The sequence below is a fragment of the Nematolebias whitei genome, chromosome 9, assembly GCF_014905685.2.
Source record: "Nematolebias whitei isolate Nwh7 chromosome 9, NemWhi1, whole genome shotgun sequence".
Taxonomy (NCBI): Eukaryota; Metazoa; Chordata; class Actinopteri; order Cyprinodontiformes; family Rivulidae; genus Nematolebias; species Nematolebias whitei.
Genome location: NC_056506.1, coordinates 40,899,572 through 40,917,738, shown reverse-complemented (window position 1 = coordinate 40,917,738; position 18,167 = coordinate 40,899,572). Strand labels below are relative to the sequence as shown.

The following is an 18,167-nucleotide window of genomic DNA, read 5'->3' as shown; positions in this document are numbered from 1 at the left end:
TTCAGAGTGGGGTTTCTCTCATATGTTACTTCCTGTGTCGGTCTTGATGTCGCTCTTACAGCAGTGAAGCAGTTGAGCGCCCTTGTGTCGCTCTGCCATGAGCTAACCGGTTCTGAAGCCTGTCCATGTGACTCCAAACCTGTCGAAGCGTCCAGGAAAGGGATCACAGTTCTTCCTCTGTGCACACAGCGACTTGAAACTGTGAGAGGAGTCGAAGAGCCGCTGCCTGATCTCATCCAGGATGGCCAAACGGTTCAGATACAATAAGCTTTGTTAGGACCACAGTTTGTTTGAATATCACACTTCTTGCAGGGAGAAGTGCAGGAACGAGACCACTTTATCAGCTGAACTGTTGTTTTTTTTGTTTTCAATGTTTACTTAACATTTCTTTAGATTCGTAGTACAGTTTGGGTTGTATATTTTTCTCTGTTCGAACTGAAAGCTAGTTTTGCTTCAAGTTTTTAATTCAAGAAACAAATGTTGCCTTGAAGTGACTAAACCTTGAAAATATATTGCATAACCTGTATGAAGACCGAGGTCTGAGAAGGCTGTAATCTTGACCCTATTGCTCCCATCGGAGCTGTTAGACACTTTTTATTCTTTTGTAATCGTGCCCTTCCTGTTCCTTTGTTTCCTGACATTTATCACCACCACGGTTTTTATTTTTAAAAGCCTCCCGACCGTTTGGAGCTGGAGCATTGTTATCAGCGTGTCAGTGTTGACACCGACTGTTAATACGAAGTATCATAATTAGGTTGAAGAGTATATCGACGAGCCCGCTGCCACAGACGAGTCGAAGGATGCGCGTCGTGTAGAGCAGGGTTCTGGTTCCCTACTATCCCTGACATTTAAGTAGTGATGCGATTAAACGGGGGATGGCAACTTTCTCTGAACAGTAACAACATGTAGCAACCACCGATTAATTGACTTTTATGGCATCTTGTATTTGAAGTTGGAGTTGTAACATTTTGGAGACGGTGACCAACATTAGATTAGATCAATCATTTAAATCCAGATTCATTGGCTTCTTCACATCGTTACCACTGGATAGCCCCAAAATCACAGACCAAGTTTCAGCCTGTACTTTTGCTTCATGATGTTAAAACAGTTTACGCAGAATACGGGGGTCAGGGGGGACTCGTCATCTTACCAGGAATCCAGTTGATAAGTCTTTTTTTGTTTGTTTAGTAAAGCTTGTAAGTAAATTGACTAAAGTGCTAAGAAAGGCTTGACGCCAAGAGCCACGGTTCTGTCTTTAGCATAAGAAACCTTACACCATCCAGTTTGAAAGGCAAGTTTGTACCAAAATTCTTAACGGAAACATTAATTGAACAATTCCAGTAAATTCAGTCATACTTTGGTCTATGAATGCAAAGATGGGATGGAGAGAGTGAGCAGCAGGGCTGACGTCTTTGTTTTTAATTACCCGCCTCGATGAAGAACTTCTTAAAACAGTTTTATTATTTCATGTCAGGCCCATCAAAACTTATGATGGTATCTCGCTGAGCCGAGACTGTTGGCGGACGTGTTTTTTCCACTGCAGTCTCACTGAGCTCAGCATCGAGCCGTAAGGCTCTCCCCAACACGCCAGCCAGTCACAGTGAGATCCCTTTGGTGTCCCTGAGGTTGGGTTTTTGTTTCTTTGTAGCACATTTCCTACGTTCATATAGCATTCCCCCAGCGGTGTGTAGTTTTCTAATAAGGTCAAAAAAACAATGCTTGGAAAAAGACAATAGGAAGTGATTATTTTTCGCACCAAAGGTCCTGTTGGAACAAAAGCTGCAGCAGCTTGGAGGCGAGAGAAAACCCTGCTTGTCTCTTCTTTTTTTTTTCCATTTGTATGTGTTTGCACTTTTTTAAAGGGTCTTGTATTTTCAACAAATATAAACTGGGAGACATTCCTTTTGCGTTTATCAGAAATGTAGTTAGTGTGTGAAAAAAAAAAAATTACAGTTTACCGTCAACTTTAAAACTAATTTAAGAAGCTGTAAACGCCTGAACTCAACATGTTGACACCATCCCATCATTTTAACATGTCGGGGTCTGGTGTTTGTGTTTCTTGTAGATGGCACACCTGTCTGCAGCTATTAAACAATGTTTTTTTTGTTTTATGTTTTGCCAGCAGATTTTAAAATTTTTGCTTTTGGTCACGTACCGCGTTTGCTGCCAGAAACGTCTAAGATAGAACAGTTGATTTCATTAATGCCTCTCCAATCGAGCAGCAGCGTTAATGCTGTTTCTGAACTCAAAAGTGTGTCAAATTGTGTGCCAAGTTTTGCTGTGTGTGTGTTTTGGTTTTTGTTTCCTCTTGTCTTAATGCTCTAAGTTTTAATGCTATTTTTAATAGCTTTTTAAGACTATGCTCAGTACGATATCTCCCACCTGCCTCTTTTCAGTCTTCATTTAATAACAAGCATTTCAGGGTTTTTTTTTTGTTTTGTTTTTTGCTGTGTGTTTATGTGTATTTCTTTGTATCTATCTGAATTTTTCCCATCAAACTACACATTGACCACACTTTACCCTCACCATCTGACTTATTTTATTCTTTCAGGTTTGGTTGTCAATAACGAGTTGTTTAAATTTCATGATCCATTTATCATTTTTGATATATTAACTCCTAAAGTCTGACCCATTTGGATTCTGCACCAGCCCCTCCACCCCCCACCCCCACCCACGCACACCCAGATGACTGTAAATGTACAAAAATCACTTGTACGTACAGTTAATGTATATATTTATCGTTCAAGGAGGCGGCCACCTCGTCTCATTTGGTTGTACGGTGCAGTTCTATTTTTCTCAAGAATTACCTGCTAGCCACTCTTTATTTTTTAGTACAGTGTGGTTTGTGGCCTGGACCCCTTCTCTGTGTGCCTAAAATTAGCCAAGAAATATGTATGGCAACGTAAGTAAACCGTGGTTATTATGTAAATACGGGAAACTAATGACGAACTATTTATTAAAGGTTTATTGTACAATGAAATGTCTTCCTTTTTCTTTTTGACTGTTCAAGACGGTTTTAATAATTTACTGATAAGGATGTTTAGCAAACGGATAGTTTTTTTTGCTCCATTTTGCAGTGGTCCCAACCCTGGTCCTTGAGGAACACCATCCTGCATGTTTTAGTGTTTCCCTGCTCCAACACACCTGATTGTGATTTAATTCATGTTCTGCAGAAGACTGTAAATCGCCCATTTCTTAAAATCAGGTGTGTCGGAGCAGAGAAACAAAGTATGCAGAATGGTGTTCCTCAAGGACCAGGGTTGGGAACCCCCTGGTTTAGAGTAACAATCTTTAATTTAATTGCTATTTAATCCCAGTAAGTCTCACTAAAAACAGAACTCATGTCAGCTTTAATTTCACATCTGTAATCCCTGTTCTTATTTATTCTCTTTTGTTAAAGTAATTATTAGTTTTAGTCTTTCCTGGTAGCTTTCCAGGAATGATTTGCATACCAGTATTTAGGGACTTTTTGAAACCTATTCTTAATAAAGCAACACAGTCTTCATAAGAAATCTTTCCTTTCAAGTATAGCCAACATAAAAATGCTTTTAACCTCATCAGTTTTACAGATATGGACCTAAAATTGAATGTGGTAGTAGTTGAGTTATTCACTGAACGTACTCAGTCTTATAGTATTGCATACATTTTCAAGGTTTGACCTAAATATTTTTGTATTTGACATGCAGTCTTTGATTTGATCAACATGACTGGCATGAAATGCTTGTCCTTAATTAATGTTTTCAAACTACGGTGATAACTTTAGTGTGAAACGACAGAAGGTCTCACAGAAAAATATCAGTACTCAAACACAACATGAACTAATATATTTAAATCTGTCAAAAGCCATGATCTGTGAACAGTGTCCCCTTTATTGGACCGATGGGCTGGGGTGAAGTGGTTTTGGAAGAGCCGAGCAGGTCTCGGGCTCAGCTTGTGTACGCACGATTTAAAATCCTGCCTCCAGTTTGAGCTGAAATAATACATCATCATTAGCGAATGATAAATTCAGGCTTTGGAGCAAAATGTGCTGCCATTCAGATTATTTTATTTTTTTCAAATACCTGCACACACCAGCCCCGGTACGACATGTCCCTGCATGAAACCAGTGTTCTTACTGCTTCACTTTCAGTTTTTCATTAAATAGATGAACGTGCTTCGACAGGCAGGGAGAACCTGTAGGTTTAACGGAACGTTGTTCAAAGACTCTGTGTGTGTCCGTTCACCACAGCTCAGCTGTCTTAACTTCTGTCTGCAGGAACATGATGATGTATGCAGAAGTGTCCAAGTGGAGCAGCAGGCATTATATGGTCTTAACCTGGGATAAAAGAGATCATAATAAGACTCTTAAGAATAAACCCATGTCCGCTGTTTCCTGAGGAGTCATCTTGCTGCACCGGGGCTGCAGTGGGTTTACTGACATGACAATCTTTAATAAATTAAGTTCCAAATGACAGAGTTGTCAATGTTTCAGTAAAACCTTAAAACGTCATGCTAGATGTCACAGAGCGCATGTGTTGTGGACGACTCTCAGCTTCAACCACACCCAGTTTTAGCTCATCATTTGTGAAATTGGTGGAATAGTTGCTATTTTTATGTCGATTTGCTGTGGCAGTCATGTTGAACTGCACTGACTCTACAAATTTAGTTGTAGAGATATATCCATTAATTGCTTTCAAATTTAATTGAAATCCATCCAATGTTTATATTTTGCTGACAAACAACGTTGACTCTCACAATGCTAAAGTTTTTAGTAAAGATCGTGCAGAATGAGTAGCCCTTGAAATATGTGTTATGTGAATGACTTACAACCACATTTTAGCACAAAATCTTTATAATTTACTGAATTATAGTAATTGTGCTTTTTGATGTCATTTAGCTGGGGCAGCCATCTTAAATTAGGTTGTTTCTAAAAGTTAAACAGTTGTAGAGGTGCATCCAGTTATTATTTCCTGAAAGTTCAGTAAAATCCTTCCAGTGGTTCATGAGATATTTGGGTGACCCCCAGAGAAAAACATTATTGCCCCTTGTCCTTCAGCTGGGATCTACGAGTAGTGAATGTGAGAAACGTAACCAGCTCAAAGCAGTTTTATGTGGCTGAATGATTTTAGTTTAACATGTTTGACACTTGTGGCACAGAAAGGAAGTCAACGTTAAAACACGCGGCCTCCGCCGCAGCACGGCACATCAACAAACAACAAGTTCAAGCTTTCTGGGAATTAGGGGCACGCAGCCTTGTCAGGATTAGCAGCTCTGCAGCAGGGAAAGGATTGGGCATGTTTTAACAAGAGCATCTTTACTGATCTCTTTAGAGAGGCTTCTCAGATCGCCTCCTTTGCATATAGTAAGAGCAAGAGCCCTCTTTCAATCTCACCAGTGTCTACTGGTGCTCACGTTGCCAATGAAAAGCGACCATGTGACTGTTTGGGGTAGCTGGTGGAATGTATTGTATTGCCGAGTCGCTGTCATTGCTCATTTACTCCCCAGGCTTCATCCAGGTGCATGAGGGTGGAAGAGCTGGGCCTCCTGCATGCTGCTAGAGGCTACATACAGTTCCCAGCAACCCCTGAGTGTATCTCGGTGCTTAGATGTACCATCACTGAAAAGCACAAAATAGAGAAATCTTTTTTTAGAGCAACACATTTTATACAGCCACAGTTGTGCTGGGAAGAGGAAGTGGGCCTAGAAGTGGATGTCCTCCTGACACGACGGCATCTTTTCCTGTGGTGGACGTGTTGCAGGCTGGCGTCGAGGAAGAGACCAAGGATGAATCATGTGTGAACTTTATTGTTCCTCCAGTCAAGTTTGTCTGCATGAGCGTGGAACCTCTGCCGTCTTTCCCATGTTCTATAAGCAGAGCGGAGGTGTATTCTTACATGACTTCCTGAATCGTACGGTTGACGACTAACTCTGACGTGCAGCCGAAGACTAATCTCTTGGCACCCGTCCACAATAATTCAACAAGCACAACTGATGTTTTGTGTCATCTGTTCCACAAACTTTGGGGCTTGTCCACATGCATTTTGAGAAATATTTGTTTGGCTTTTTTTTTTTGTGTGGTTTTCTGTCAAAAATGGAGCCGTTCTGGACCTTTTTCCATTGAGACCATTATAATATGATCATTGCATGTTCCCATTCAATATCAAACCCATCCACGACCAGGTGGAGCAGTGGGCAGCTATTGAAAGCTACCCGGGGAGCAAATTGGGGATAGGGTGTGCTGCTCAGAGATACCACGAGATGTGCAATGACTGGGGATAAAACCTGGGACTTGCGAGTACCAAGTCAGCTGCCCTGCCTCTACCCCATCTCAGCTCCTATTATGAGTCAAGATGTGACAGAGTGCTATCAGAAAGTGATGTAACTTGACCTTTGAGTTCAGCTTAAATGGTTTTGGTTTGTTTCATGGGCTCTTTTTCTCCCATTCAAATCATTCGTCTAATCTCCCTGGGGGTTGCATTTCCTCTTGCGTCCACATCCTGAGAGACTGGCTACAGTCCCGTGAGCCTTCAATAACATCAGCAATTCAGTAGAACATTAATCTGCTAAGATACACTGCCTTTACCTTTAATATGGATGTTTCACACCCAAAAAGTAGCCCTATTCTTTTCCTTCAGGTTTACAAAGTTTCCTTATATTTACCTGCACCCCTTAAAGACCACACAGCCTTATCAGTCTGCAGCCTGACCCGGTTTATTGTTGTTATCTCACCACATGTTAGAAAACCAGGGAAACCAGCATGCAGTTCACCTTCACTTTTTATCTACGAGCACTTCAATCTCAGAGTAGAGAGACAATCGTTTCTAACAGATTTGTGTCATCAACGTAAACCAGAGCACCTGTGCTGAGCGATAGCTCAAATGTGCTCCATCCATGAGGCTTTAAGGCACAAATCACATCATGTTAAAGAATCAAGGTTCAGAAATAGTCCTCGAAAGATTCATTCAGCTGTACTTCACATGCGTACCATATTTGTACATCCTCCTAAGTCCTCCAGATGGAGGACGAAAGGTTTCTCACTTAACTGGTCCAGATTAACCTTTTTTGTTCATATTTGTGCCGTTGTGTGAACAATTCTGCTCTGAGTGTCAAAATACCCACTTGAACTCAGATAACCTACAGATACACACCCACTAGAACAACCAGACACACTAATGGTCAGTTGAATCAACAGGTAACCTAACACGCATGTTTTGATTCTGTGGAAGAAAGCCTACACCTTAAAGGAATAGCCAGGGTGTTATTTTAGGAGGTTTTGTTAAGTAGTTGTAAGCAGTCAGGGGTTTTTTTTGTCTGCAAGCAGCTAGTTAGTTTATGAAGTCAACCCAATTTAAGATGGCTAACAAAGCCAAATAAACACAAAACTGGCTGTACTTCAGTTAATTTTAAAGATCTTAGGCTAAAATTTGGTGTGCTAGTTGGTAAGAGGCATCACATACACATGTTTTGAGCATTAACAGATCATGTGATCTATATTTAAAATGTTGACATGACAGGCACAGGGTGATGAACATTTCTTTAATTGATGCCAGTTTACTTTGTGTGTTTTTTTTTTTTTTATGTCATTCAAAGTTATGCTTGGTTGTCTTTCTTGTGTTGTCCTTGAAATGCTTCTGTAACTCGACAGGAATCAATTTCCTGTATGCCTAATTTAACTCACAGAACATGATTACAGTAGGAAGTCTATGGATATAAGGTTTCACGTTGAATCATGTATGTTGGAGTGAAAGCCAAGACATAGGAACAAGAGAATTGTCCATAACTCTTATCATGGGGATTGTGTCGTTCTGAGGAAGAATGAAGGCAACATTTTAAAAACACAAAAGGCTGCAACATTCTCACAATAAAGTTTACAACACATGTTTAGTCGGGCTTTTATGGCAAAAGTCCATTCACTCTCAGAACGTGAGAAGAATTAATGGATCAAAGATTGTCCTGGGTAGACATAATACCCAAAAGTGTGTAGGAAGAAAACCATCACACTGTTGGAAATTATGTATTCAAACATGGTGATGGCAGCATCATGCTATGGGGAGGTTTGTTCTGTGCTTAAAGAGATGATGCAAGTAGAGATACTGCAGACTCACAAAACCTGGAACAAGATCTGATGGTAAACCATCTCCAGACAGATTTACTAAAACAACTATATATATAAATATAATAATATATATATATATATATATAGGATTTTGCACAGGGGTTAAGTCACACGACTTTGGAATGTCAAATCTCAGTGTCAACCCCCGAGCAAACTCATTTACACTATGAGCAAGAGACATAATAATGAGGCCATGCCAGCTCGGACATTGCCCGGATTAACAAGGTCTGCATCAGATGTTTGGGAACCAGAACATTCTGATGATAAATGGGCAACTGGAACAAGATATGCATGGACGAGGGCAGACCAAATGCTACTGGGAATGCTACTATGCGAGCAAGCCCAGAGAGAGGGGCTATATGTGAAGGATGTGGGAACTAAGGGAATTTCTAAACCATCATCCAAATTGATCCAGAAACTACTTTTGATTCAGTGTACCAACGTTTGAGTGCGAAACTGCTGTCACACCTAGATATTGATCAGATACAACAAAGATGGTACTGCAAGGGGAAGCCAGGACAACAGGACGACATTGAAAAGCCCCGAGGAACTGAATACAAGGGCAGCTGACCTGTGGATGAAGACTGTGACCAAGCTGGGCACCCATAACCTGCACCTTGTGACAAATTACCTTCTGAAAGTCTACAGAAGATGTGAATGCAGCTTTGCTAAAATTGCATACTAACAACATCACAAGGGTGAGGAAATGGCTAATATCAACAAATCCTACCAGTGGCTAGAGAGGGCTGGACTGAAGGACAGTCCAGAGTCACTAATCATGGCAGCACAAGAACAGGCCCTCAGCACAAAAGCAACAGAGACCAGGATCTACCATATATGAGACAAGCCCCAAGATGTAGGCTGTGCAAAGATAACCCTGAGACAGTCCAACTCATAATATTGGGATATACGATCCAGGCAGGCAAAGCATACATGGAACACCATAACCAAGAGGCTGGAATAAAATATGGGAACATTTGTGTTGAGTATGGACTGGAGGTCCCACAGGCAAAGTGGAAGACTCCGCCAAGGGCGGTGGAGAATAGAAGATCTAAAATACTGTGGGACTTCCAGATCCAGACTGACAAACGAGTGATGGCTACCCAGCGGGGCATTGTGGTGGTCAACAAGAAAGAGAAGAAGGCAATGGTGACAGATGTAGCAATCCCAAGTGACTGCAACATCAGGAAGAAGGAACACAAGAAGCTGGATAAATACCAAGGGCTGAAGGAGGAAATACAGAAGTTGTGGAGAGTCAAAGCATCAGTAGTCTCAGTAGTCAGTGGAGCGCCTATGACCTCCAAACTGGAAGAATGGCTCCAACAGATCCCTCAGAGATCTCCGTCCAGAAGAGCGCAGTCTAGGAACAGCTAAGATACTGTGCAGAACCCTCAAACTCCCAGGCCTCTGGTTTGAAGTGAAATGGAACAGCCCAAGTGGAAGAGTAGAGCGAGCTACACGTTATTTTTGTTACATAGTAAGTACTTAACTAGTACATACCCGGTACATATCAGTTTATTATATTTTGTTTTGTAACACATATAACGTTATCGTACCCTTTTGTTAGAAACTTTATTTTAAATGTGACACAAGTGGAAGAAGATTTAGGTACTCTGAAGAGCTTCAGATATTCACTTTGGTTTGTGGTCAGATCTGAACAGGGAACACATAACGTAACATGTTCACAAATTTTTGTCTTAAGACCTTACTGTTTATCATTTATCCCATATATAATGGGATCTTTTGTTTATATTGTTCTATCAGTTATTCAAAACTAATCAGGCTTTAATTGCACTGTGTGACTTTTGGCATGTTTTTTTAATGCCAGTGGAAAATTCATGGTCCTTCACAGGAAGTCCATGCTTGCTTCTTGTTTTGTCTTCCTGTTCTGATTTCCAGACAATGTAACTTGTTTTCGACAGCCAACATGTAAATATCAGACGTGTAATTTTCCTTGAAGGCGCTGCAGAAGAGGAAGACATCTCGCCACAAGTGAGATTAAACCACCAAGAAGAAGACTACACATAACCTTTCACAGGAAACTCAGCTTCAAGGAGTTCTTCAAAATCTTTAAGATGATTTCCATCTTTTAGGGAAATTAGAATAATTTGCTTGCTGAATGACTAAAAAAATAAAAAGAAATTGTGAGCTGGTAATGACTATTTAAGCTTTTTTTTTTGTTGGGCATCTTTGCTCATGTTGCAGCCTTGGTTTTGCTATGAGATGATACAAAGTGCAAGTGAACAGTTTTAGTAAATCTGTGAGATTTATTAAAGTAGCAAAAATTAAATTAAAACAATTAAAGGATAAACATTATGAATGAATGAATATATGTCACCCGCTGCTTTTTGATACCAAAGTTTTAAACTGAGAGCACATTGAAAAATGATGAAACTCTAACATTTTAGCCAAACGATGAAAATATTATTAAATACAATCTAAAGCAACATTGCAAATTTTTACCACCAGACTCTGATGTGAATAATTTTTTGCTTCTACCACTCAAAATTTACATAGTTTAATATCTGAAAAATTCACTGAGTAAGACACATATTTGTTTATGCTTAGTTCTCTGTGGTAGCCATCTTGAATTTAATTTAATTTTTTTTAAATAAAATAATGTGCATGTTTTTAATCTATACAAACACCACTACTTTCTTAACAAATGCGCAAAAAGACATTCAAGTTGTATGATAAAGGGTCGATTACAACAAAAAGATAAAGAAAAGTAAAAAAGATTCAATGGGGTCCGTTTATGAAATAAAATTTTATTTCTTAAGAAGAGTCGTTGTTTTTACAAGTTTCTGATTATTTAAATTAAGTTTTTCCACAGAAGTAATATATGTTTTTGTCAGTTTCTTTTAAAATATTAAATAAGGGGAATTTTTTTCACTCCATTTCATCTTGTGGACATAATATTTTGCCAGAATTATAATTAGATTTACTATATATATTTCATCTGAAGAAAAGGCTGAATTGTTAAAGATGAGCGAAATGTTAACTTTTGATAATACAATGTTCTTTCCAACTTTCTCTGTAAGGAGCCTTTGTAAATCCGACCCAAAATATTACAGCATGAGAACATTCCACAAATGAATGTTCGATACTTTCACTCTCACGCTGACAAAAAGAGCAGTTGTTGCTGACATTTGGAAAGAAGCGACAAATATTACCTTCAACTGGATAATATCCATGTAAAATCTTTAAAACAATTCTTTGATCCCGCAATCTTGAATTGAATTGACCCCAGAGCGAATCAGCTGTAGTGATGGATTTCTGCAAGTTACATTAAAATATGTCCAGTGGTTCATAAGATATTTTGCTAACAGACACACGCCAAATAGTCACCCGCCTTAAACCCTGAAAGTGAAATTATTCACCCTAAAAACTAATGTGTATACTGCCAGCTGTTGCAGAAACACTGAAGCTATAATTCCAGAGGATTCTGCTGGTTTACTGAAGCAACCATTTTGACCCTCCTGCTACCTGCAGCATGCTTCTAAACCCCAGAGACCTGTGGTCCGCTGTAATCATGTTCTGCTGCTCCACTTACAGCAAACTGACTTGACCTCAGAAGTCAGGATGAGGAGATTTTAGGACTTTCCACTGGTAAAAAACCCCCCAAACAAACAGCTGTTGAAGACCCCCGACAACAGGCCATCACATTCACATCATGTGTTCATGAGTCATTTGTTTTTTTTGCTCCTCTCAATAGCACATCAATAAGTCTGAGCTGTAATGAAACCTAATCCATTCAGAACAACAGAGCGGAGTGCAGATGCTGCTCCCATAGTAAAAACTAAACACAAAACGTGCTCACGGTTGAGAAGATGATGATGCAAAAGTAAAGAGGCTTAAGATGCACGGAAATAGCATGAAGATGTTCGAACAAAGCTCAGAGAAAAGAGCTTGTCAGTTCGGTCAAAGATTGATTTTAACGTCCTCCGTACACACAAAGCTCCTAATGGCCAAAGACCAAATGACTGATTCCCTCTGGAATTGTTAATCTTTTTAAAAACGCTGAGATCCTTTGACCAACGATCTCTCACAGCAGTTTCTAAAGGAACACTCAAGTCTTCCCTTTCACAAACTTTTATTACCATTATTAATGTGGCTTGTTGAGGTTTTCTTGTATCACAGCAAGAAACATACCAGGGATAATCTGGAAGTCTTACACAAGTGACGGTACTAGGGTACACTGGGGCCACTGTGGTGTAGAGGTAGGGCAGCTGACTTGGGACCAGAAAGTGACAGGTTCAACTCCCTGCCATGCCCACATGTCGTGGTGTTGAGGAGGACACCTAATCCCGACCTGCTCCCACTTACATAGCTGTCCGCTGCTTCACCTGGGTGTATCTCACACAGTGGTGGGCTGTATCGCTACTGTACTTAAGTACATTTTTCATGTATCTGTACTTTACTCAAGTAGAGTTAAACGTGGGTACTTTCAACTTTTACTCCACTACATGTTACATTAAGTACTTTCTACTACACTACATTTCTATAATGCGTTGTGTTACACGTTACATTCATGTTGCGTTTTTTATTTGTTCGTTAGTTTGAAAGTAACCAATGGCGAGAGGCGAGTTGGTCCATTGAATCACTACAAAGTGGGCAGGTAACGTTAGATCTGCCTTCAAGAAGAGCTGGGCCAGTGATGTATATTCTAGTATATACGTCATTGAGCTGGTTGCACCCGCAGCACCGCCAACACACACCCAAAATGGATTCTACCACAGAGAGTCAGCCAGAAGATACGCACCACCTATGGCCCTATTGAAAGATTATTGAAAGATTGTTCAGTACAACAACACAGATTCTCTCTCCCAAAAGAGCCAGACTGGACTAAAAAAACTTTGAAAACCAACTTCTTCTGAACTTGAACAAGAAATTCTTGCTGCAATATTAAAATGTGTCAGTTCATGGGATGTTAGGAGACAAGAGATGTCTCCAAACGTCTCGACACTCGGGTCCAAGTTTTGAAAATGGTGTCAAGAAGCTAAAATATCGTTCACGACCCATTACAAGGTTGAATAGAGAGTATTTTAACTAGAGTTGATGACAAACTGGAGGTGAAATGATCAGAGCCTGTTCCTTTGTTAGTTGTGTCTAATGCTCCTTTTTTCAGGCAGATAACTTTTACTTAAACGTGTTTACTGCTGTTAAAATGACACATTGGTTTTGCTTTGTGTTAAATAAAAACTTTCAAAGGCGTAATCATTCCTCTTTCTTATTTTGCTTAATGGCATTTAACTCTGCAGGTCATCCCTGAAATTCTGCACAGAATCACAAGTCCAAGAGTGAACTGTCACAATAAAAACATGCATTATCTGCAGCACTGTTCATTAAAATGACTCAAAACTATTAATGTAGTACAGAAAATATACATAAGGTAGGCACATTTAATGATATTATAGACCATTGCATTAGATAATACATTCAGCAAGTACTTTTACTTTTAATACTTTTAAGTATTTTTAAAAGCAAGTACTTATTTACTTAAGTAAAAACATTAACGTGGTACTTCTACTTTTACTAGAGTACATTTTTGTCTGTTTATTTGTACTTTTACTTAAGTACAGTGATTAAGTACTTTCTCCACCACCGATCTCACGTGTGCTGGGTTAAATGCAGAGCACAAATTTCGTCATTGTATGGAAACATACAGTGACAACAATACATAGCACACTGCACTATGGAGCAGGGGACGTCTCTTGTCATCAGTAATGTAAGCGTTGCTCTGGTCTGTCATGCTGAAGAAAGTGCAGAGGTCAAAGATGAAGCCTTCACCTGTGACCGAAAGGAAAAGATCCTGGATACAAGTTGCTGAAATGGGTTTCCTCCGTAGGTGGTCCAGCTCAGAGTTGAGGAAAAGGTGATGAGCTGTCATTTGAAGGAGTCAGATGAGCTGGTTCAGGTCTCTGACCTCCTGGACGCCTCCCTTTGAAGGTTTTCAAGGCATGCCCCACAGGGAGGAAAACTCAAGGCAGACCCAGAACTCTCTGAAGGGACTACCATATATTTTGGACTATAAGGCGCATTAAGCGAAACAAAACAGTCAGATAAGTCAAACTTTATTCAACTCATTCACAATAACCACATAAAATCGGTTCGAGGTCAGTAAGCACAACCAGAATTAATACATAAGGAGCACCGGATTATAAGGCTCACTGTTGATTTTAGAGAAAATGTAACGATTTTAAGTGCAATTTATAATCCGAAAAATATATGTTTCCTTTCTGTTCTGGGAACACCTTGGGATCCCCCAGAAGGAGTTGGAGAGTGTCCCTGGTGAGAGGGATACTCTGGACTTGTTGCCTCTACGACTCGATCAAGGATGAGCGGCAGAAAATGGATGGATGGGTGTATTACCACGGAACAAAGATTCCTGATCACATCAGATTTACCATGAAATTAAACCACAAATCTAAACTCTGTGATGTTCTTCATCTGGATGATGTTCACTAAATGTACAGATAAACCATGAATGGCACTCACTGCTTAATGCTTAATATCTAAAGTTGTCAGCAGAGCAGTTCAGCTCTGCGTCCTTTAAAAACAGAAACATGTTGCAACAGTTCAGTCAGCAGCTTTGACAAGGTGTGTCAGGTGTGACCTCCTGACCCTTTGGGTTCGTCTTCATCCTTTCATACACTTCATTGTGTTTGTGTTATAATTGCTCTTGAGGGAAATAAAACACACATTTCCAACAGAAATGTTTGCCTTAATAGCAAAAAGTCAAGGAAATTGTTCGTCCCATTCGTTTTAATTTTACAAACTAATCCACTATTTTGGGTCAGCAAACAACAGGACGTGATTATCTCGCATCAAACATCTTTCTGCTTTGTTGGAGGATGTAAACAGAATTAAGAGCAGCGGTGGAAATGGCTTTTTGGCACAAAAATACGCCAGGAAGAGCGTGCTTGGATATTTTCAGCCTCTGGGAGCTCGGAGCAGAGAAGAGTGTGAAACACGTAAACCTCGTGTTTTACCATCACTCACTGTCTGATGGAGTGTGAGAACGAGCCGAGGATCAAAAGGACAAACGAGTTCTGCTTTTAAACAATGCCTGGTTTGTGTATAAGGTTTTCCTTCCTCGTCTTTTCCCTCCAGTTTCTTAAAATAACACCCGTTTCAGGAAAAACCAACTCGATGTGGCCAGGATGAGAATTAAGGATGCTCTTCTCTTACTCGTACGGGAAGAGAGCTTAATTATTGAATTTAGGAAAAGTGCCAAATCTTTGAACTTTTTGATTTGTTTTTAGAAAATGCAACTAATAATTCTCAGAAGTGAATAAAAAGATGAACTTTAAGATCTCTATAGGTGAGATTTTTTATGACCGTTGTTGTTGTATCCTGTAATAATTATACTATAATTCTGTTAAAACTTTCAAAAATAAAACTGCTTCTAGGAAAAAAAAAAAAAAAAAGGATGCACCTATTTTAAATAAACAAATAAAACATGAATGCTAAAAAAAAACCATGCTGCCTTCAGGTCCAGGCCTGCCTTGCAAAAGAGATCTGTGATCTCAATGGGATTTCCTGGTTAAATAAAGGTTAATAAATAAATGAATAAACAGTAACATTAGTCAAATTTACCTTTTTGTAACCACCGTATAACAAGAAATAATGGCTGAATCACATGTAAAATTATTTACATCTATTTATTATATTACTAAAGTGAGCATTTTATGTAAACATGGCGTATAAATATTAAATTTAGGCCCAAGTAGCGAGTATTAAACAATCCTGCTCTAGAATCTGATCTGCAGTTTGAATAAATCTACTTTTTTTTCATGTTTATTACTCATAGTTAAAGACAAAAACAACAAATGCAAAAAAAATAAATAAATCTTTAATGCATATATTTTTCTATGCAGCTACTAATGCTCTGATTGGTTTTAGAGACATGCACAGAAATTATGCAAAGAAAAACTGATTTTTTTAATCCACCACATCAAACAAATTCACACCCAGCACCATTAAAACATAAACCTCATGCTACTATACACGATTGTCCTTTAGTGACACAAACACGCTAAATCTCATGTCTCTAAACGTGCAGATGGAAAACAGTGAGCAAGTCATTTAAACCTGAATATCTTAGCTAAACCTTTTCAATCTGCTGAGCTCAGTGGCATTCTGTGATCATTAGAGTTTATGGAGTTTATGTTAATAAAGTTGGCATAAACTAGAAGTGAGGGACATAAAAAAAGTGTTTTTCCTGTAAATCATCAGAAAACACCCGGTACTGTGAGCATTCTTCTTTATCTGACTTTTCCACATTTCTACCGCTCAAAATAAATTATAAATAACAAAAATATTGTTGTGGACGTTATGGTTGTTTATCCTGGTGTGGTCATGGGATAAACTTGACCCATCTGCAACACGGGATGTTTAATCAAGTATACAGTGGAAAACTGACAAAAGGAAGCCCTAATTTATTTATTTTTTTAAACCTCAGCAAGAGTTTATTAAGTAGGAGAAGAAGCTTTCAAAGCTGGCAGCTGGGATTATTTAACCCTAACCCTAACCCTAACCCTAGTTTTTTCCTAGAATAATGATTTGATATATTTGATCTTTAACATGTGATTAAATTATGTTTCCAGATTAAAACTCCATATGTGAGATTACTAACCCCCCATTGTGTGCTTTTTAATAAAAAATGTTTCGGTATATCGGCAGCAGTGCAGACTGACGGATGTTTCACTTTTATAGAAATAAATATGTCAGCACTCTGTGACTGCACAGGTTGGTGCAGATTATTTGAAAATGCATCCACTGGCTACAATTTGTGTGACAGATTTTTTATTAGTAACACAGGATGCACTTAAACCAAATGTAGGCCAAGCTAATACAACTATATAATAAATACACACATTTTACCATATACTGTACCAAAAAGACTGGCAAATATTTCAATTTTGAAAAATCCTATAAATATTTCCAGTCCAAATGTTGTCTTTTTAATCCTGATAGTGAAATAAATAAATTACAATGTGCTTTGTCACATAAAAAAAAGGAGTTAAAATATATACAATGCAGTTTTTTAATGCATCCAGAGTTTGTGGACGCAGATATTTATGAAAGGAACTACACATGGAGTGATAATGTATTGGACAAGCCTTTTGTTTTAGTAGATTATACAGAAATATACATTTTTATTAATTAATTAATTAATGTATATATTACAAAAAAGTCTGCTCTAACAAGAAAATAAGTAATTGATGTGCCACAGATTATTCATTATTTATATCTCTTGTAAATTAGTCATCTTGGCTCAATGAGACTAACCTGTATAAATAAAGGTTGAATGAATGAATGAATGAATGAATGAATGAATGAATGAATGAATTCAGGTAAAATGTGTAAAAAAAATCACAAAACTTGTCTTTTATGTACAATTAAAATCATTCATGTGTTTTTGTATTTAAAGTCATCTTGTTGTGCAGTTTTATGTAATTTTGACAGAGTTAAATTACATAAAACATTAAGAGAGGAGGTGTAAAGTGTTTATTTCACAGGAGGAGAGTAAACAAATCAACATCCAGACTGTTGTTTTCCTGTTTGAGATTTCTTCTGTGCATTTTTTTGTAATCAAACTTCTTTCGCATTCTTTGAGCTATTTTAACAATGAATTTGTCAAAACATTAAGCTTAATCAGGAATAATGTGCAGCAGCTGTTTGGATTTGTAACTTTTATACTTTTTAATTTTATTTAGAAACTTTTCCCTGTCCGCATATAAAACAAAGCCGAGATCTCTTCAGCTATTAAGAAACGTTCTCTGATTACTTCAACCTAAATTTGTTTGTCTTATGACTATTTTAGCATTTAGCTAACTGCTGGTTTTAGTTCTTAGCTACTGTTTTGCTAATTTTTAGCTTTTAGCTACAGTTTTGACACATTCATCTTTTAACCAAAATGTAGTTACAATTACATATTTGGTTACATTTAGCTACTGTTTTGACACATTCATCTTTTAACCAAAATGTAGTTACAATTACATGTTTGGTTACATTTAGCTTTTAGCTACTGTTTTGACACATTCATCTTTTAACCAAAATGTAGTTA

General features: G+C 38.4%; 1 protein-coding gene across 1 annotated transcript in view; it reads left to right on the top strand.

The window, feature by feature from the left end:
- The window catches only part of insra (insulin receptor a), a gene marked incomplete at its 5' end in the record, with an annotated part of 130,101 nt that overhangs the window by 42,630 nt on the left and 69,304 nt on the right, over positions 1 to 18,167 (top strand).